This window comes from Octodon degus, unplaced genomic scaffold (assembly GCF_000260255.1).
Source record: "Octodon degus isolate 3935 unplaced genomic scaffold, OctDeg1.0 scaffold00147, whole genome shotgun sequence".
NCBI lineage: Eukaryota > Metazoa > Chordata > Mammalia > Rodentia > Octodontidae > Octodon > Octodon degus.
In genome coordinates, this window is record NW_004524723.1 from 5,910,000 (window position 1) to 5,915,260 (window position 5,261).

General features: G+C 39.8%; 1 protein-coding gene and 1 pseudogene across 2 annotated transcripts in view; one reads left to right on the forward strand and one right to left on the reverse strand.

The window, feature by feature from the left end:
- The window catches only part of LOC111812865, a 1,674-nt pseudogene extending 750 nt beyond the window's left edge, over nt 1-924 (forward strand).
- The window catches only part of Casr (calcium sensing receptor), a 51,651-nt gene that overhangs the window by 17,582 nt on the left and 28,808 nt on the right, over nt 1-5,261 (reverse strand). The window lies entirely within an intron of this gene.

A 5,261-nucleotide genomic window follows, 5' to 3' on the forward strand; every position in this document is an offset into this window, starting at 1 on the left:
TTATATATTTCTCAGGCACCCCAACCAGGAAGCAAGAAGAGGAGAGGCCTGAAAACAAAGCAAAGGGCAGCTGCTGTTGGAAGAGCGCCCCTGCCAGGATTGAAGTAAACCAAGATTTCATTTCCAAGCTGGAAAGCCCATCAGACTGGGCTACGGTTTTTGCTAGCGATCCACAGGCCTGTGCAAATCCACCATATTCCCATACAAATAGCTCACGAAAAGCACCCACAAGTGGAACATTTAATGAAACAAGGTTTTCATTTAATTTCTGTTGCAATGTAGTAAAGTGTCTTAAAATAGAGAATAAAGAAAATGATCAGACGTTTTTAGAGAAACCAGCATCTTCAACAGAAGAAAACTGTTTGGAGTTTCAAGAAGGTTTTAAATGCATAGGTAGTGAATTTGAAGAACATATGTACCTGAAAAGTACTCTCAAGAATATCAGTGCATGTGAATCTGAGTTGTTTGATACTGGGTCATAGAGTGTTCTCCAAAATGATTTTGTGAATGAGAATCCTCACAAGGGGACTGGGGAGATGGCTCCGTAGAATAAGCACTTCCCTAGCAAGTACAAGGGTCTGAGTTCAATCCCTGGCCAAAAAAAAAACAAAACAAAACAAAGAGGAAAAACAGAAGCAAAAAAAAAAAAAAAAAAAAAAAAAAAAATCCTCACAAGTATTAAAGGAAGAGAAACTAAATTGATGAAGCAGGCGCAGGAGAAAGAAGGCCTCTTTTGGAGGTTAAAACTAATCAATGAATGACCTGTCACAGTTATATCTGATGATAAAAAAAAAGTGGGGGAGCTGTAGCCAGCTGCTTCTTTATGAGTTGCAGTCAGCTGTGTCTGCAGAGGACAAGAAACTAAGCCTTACTCAACTGATAGACTACTATGGGTCAGACGATAAACTGCTACACTACAACTGAAGTGCAGAATTTATATGTGTTTAATTCATAACATTTGTTCTCAGAATTTCTCTCTCTCTCTCTCTCTCTCTCTCTCTCTCTCTCTCTCTCTCCTTTCCTTCTTCTTTCTTCACTTTTTTCCAGCACCAGGGTATCAAACTTAGGCCCTCATTTGTACTCTACCACTGAGCCATATCCCTGGTTCTTCTCCACCAAATCTTTGAGAATGGCAACTTAATGAAAAGACACTGAAACATTTTAAAGGGAAGATGTTAGCCATTAGGGAGTGTGGTGAACCTGTGACATCTGTGCCACTGCAGGCTGCTTGTGTCATTGACAGCTCTAAAAGCTGTATTAGCATTCAGAGGAAGGTGTCTTGACCATCAATTTAGGGGACATTAAGACATATAAGTTAAGTCCTAAAAGGAAGTACAGTAGACTTACCAAACAAAATACAACATTTAAAGAGATGTTAAAAGGAGAATTTGGTGGACCTTGCCTGTCTGTAATCCCAACACTCTGGGAAGCTGACACAGAAACATGAAATGTTTGGGTCTAGTCTGGGCAACTTAGCAAGACCATCTTCCTCCCCTCTTGACCTTCTGAAAAAGAGGGCTAGTGCTATAGCTCACTGTGAAGGCCCTGGGTTCAATCTCCAACACACAAAAATGAATGGAAGAATAAATGGGCCAGGGATATAGTTCTGTGTGAGGGCCCCATTGCATGCGTGTGAGCGCGAGCGTGCACACACACACCAATTTAAAGCATTTAAAAAAAATTTTGGACAGTCCTGGGAGCTAGTTTTAATATGTCTTGGTTTTTTTTGTGGCAAAAGCCTTATTTTTAGTGTTTAAAAAATAGTCCAATCTGGTGAATGTCTAAACCTAAACTGATCTAAAAGTTCTCACCTCTCTCCTAAGTTTTTAAACCTTGTTTCCATTCAGTTATTGCCTCTTGTCATCCACTAATGACAATTAAACTTATCTCCAAAATAAAAAAAATAAAAATAAATAGAAACCATTAGAACACCATGAGGAGCTTCACAGTCTGGGTCCTGGCATTGCTAGTGCTAAGAATGCCCTTGACATTAACTTGAGATAAGGCAGGTACCTTCCAGTGTAAATGAAGTCATAAAAAAGATAGATGCAGCTCAGCGTGAAGGTCCTGGTTCAATCTCCAGTACTGGAGGGAGGCAGGAGGTAAAGCTAGAGTAGTTGCTCAGAATTTATTTCCTTTACTTCAGGTTTCTTGGTTCTTAACATTCCTTTCCTTTTTTTTCCCATCCACTAGTCTCTGCAATGCAACTTTCAGGCATCAGGGATAGATGGAAGAAGGGAAGGTACAATGAGACTATATCATACTCGGATGATCAACTTCCACAGCAGCAAAGTAGACAGACACATGACCAAAAATTGTCACTGGCTATAAGCTTTTTATATTGCTACTAGCATAGTCTGTACATTTCTACCATATTCCTAACTTGACAAGAAAGAAAAAAAATAAAAAGAAATTTTGTATTCTTTTGTTTGTATTGGGGCTTTAAGCATGCTAGAAAAGGCATCTACCACTGAGCTCCATCTTCAGCCTTTTCATTGTGAGAAAAGGTCTTGCTGAGTTGTCCCAGATGTCCTTGAACTTTTGATCCTCTTGCTTCAACCTTCTGAGAAGCTTGGGTAAAAGGTATGTACCCTCATACCTTGCTAAAAGTCATTTTCTTTTAAAAAATTTAAAAATCATTCATTCATTCATTCATTCATTCATTCATTCATTCATTCATTTGGTACAGGGTCTCACTACGCTGCTCAGGACTGAGCATAGTGATCCTTGCAGTGATCCACTCATAGTGATCCTCCTGTCTCAGCACCCCTCCCCCAGTGCTAGGATTACAGGTGTGTGCCACCATGCCTGGTTTTGGTGGCTGGCCAGGCATGCCTGGGATTCCAGAGCCTGCATGGCATGTGGTACTAGGGATCAAACCTAGGTAGGTCTTTGTGCTTGCCAGGCAGGCACTTAGATGGCTGAGCTATCTCCCCAGTTCCTCAAAGTCATTTTCTTAAAGTTTCAATATTATTATTAAATAACTCATCCTATATACAAAGTTAGATTCACACACTGTAAGAATTCAGCTTGCCATCCTAACTGCCACAATTGCCCCCGAGTAACCCCAGATGTTTCTCCCACATAGTTTGCCAGTGCACCACAGGTAGGCAAAACCATTAGAATACCATGAGGAGCTTCACAGTCTGGGTCCTGGCATTGCTAGTGCTAAGAATGTCCTTGACATTAACTTGAGATAAGGCAGGTACCTTCCAGTGTAAATGAAGTCATTTGCCCTGACAGTTACACAAATCCCCTGCTTCAGATCCAAGTAGTGGGAGTCCACTAGTCTTGGTGCTACTCAGACCTATACTTCTGCCTGTACACTCCCAATAAACCACACTCTGTGCAATCCTGGGTGTGTCTGTAGCCTTCCTTGGTCTCACAGCACAGTGAAACCAGTAGTGTTACTCTGAGACCAGACTTTCCAGAACAGTACAATGTTGGGATCTATCAAAAAGCAAATATTTATATAATGTCCACTGTGTGTTCTGGGCTGTGCTGCAGAAATGCAAGACGTCATCCAGTCCTCCTGGAGTTTACGTATGGATTAGTGCGACCAAAGGTAGGACAAAAATACTCAGCGAAACAGCAAACACTGTGAAATAAAATAAAAGGCCAAGTGCAGAGAAGTTTAGAGAATATGAAGATTAAATTGTATTGAAATGTGGGCTGTGGTAAGGTAGTGATTCAGACTGGCAAAGGGAAGAGGGAAGGAAGGGGTTACAAACTGTAGGACAGTGTGGAGAAAAGCAGATCAGGAATAAAAATGACACATTCTGGAGGCAGCAAGGAGGCTCATTCTTGAAAATCGTGTGTGTGAGAGCAAGGGGAAGCATAGCAGATGAGTGAGGAAGAGCTAAGACAGAAAGAGTCCAGATTCTACATGAAGAAGGCAAGAAGTTAAAGAATAACATGAACTCAAAAGGCTGAGAAACAGGAGCCCTCCACATAGGGCTGGTGGAGATGGAAGGTGATACAGGCACTTTGGAACAGTGTCCTTCAGGTCCTCAAAAAGTTAAATATAGCATCACCACTCAACCCCATAATTCTTGTCTGAACATACCCAAGAGAAATGAAATACATGCCCACCAAAAGAAGACTCATACACAGATGTTTACAATAACATCACTTATAATAACTCAAGATGGAAATAGCCCAAATGTCTACCACTTGGATAAATAACATGTGATCTATTTATATAAGCAGATATTATTTGGACATTAAAAGAAGTACTAGTAATAGTACAGCATTGCTGAAAATGCAGTATTATGCTAAGTGGAAGGAGTCAGTCACAAAACACCATGATTTGATCATTCCATTTATATGACGTGTGTGAATGCCCAAGTACCTCGGGTCAGAATGTAAATTGTGTAAGATGGGGCTTTAGAGGGCCTCGGGAGTGATAGCTGAAATGTACAAGGTTTCATTTAACATCGTGGAAAGGTTCTGAAATGGATTTTAGTCATGGTTGCATAGCTCTGTGAATATGTTAAAAGTCACTGACACTTTAAATGTGTGAATTGTATATTATGTAAGTTATATTTCAATAAAGCTGTTACATAAAAAATAAGGCACGGAGAGGTATTTAGTAAATCCAAGTATGACTTCACTGGTAGAGCTGACATTCTTCAGTATGCAGGGATTTTAACAAGGTCACGGGAGGATATCTCGCCTTGAGAGTTGACAAATGAAACACGGCTGCTCTAGCTTAGACCAAAGAGACAAGGGCATGCAGAAGGGGAAATGCAGCAATGTGAACATCTTACCCAGAGACAGAAGCACCCTGAAACTCTATACTCACAGAAATTCTGTGCCCATGGGGCTGAGGGGTAGCTCAATGGTAGATTGCTTCCCTGGTACTTGCTAAGTCCTGGCTTCCAGCCCCAGTACTGAAAAGATCAAATTCTACACCCACAATTTATTTGACTGAGCTCCTCTGAAGCAGGAACCATTTTATTTTTTAAAATTTTAAAAACTTTCTTATTTTTTATTTTTTGAAGAATACAAAATAGTAATGGAAAAAAAAACCCGCATTAGAAATGATAAAAAACTTCACTTAAAATAATAGGAATTCGACAATGGTTGTTGTATTACATGATGCTATCTTCAAATTAGTTGCTCATGGTACCAGAGATAAAAGTGCAAGCTTCATTTAAAGGAAAAAAATAACAAAAAATGTTACAAGAAATTAAAAAGACAAAAAAATTTAAAAAGAAAAAATGTAAACATTAACTGCTTCTTTCAAAAGACCAGCAGAA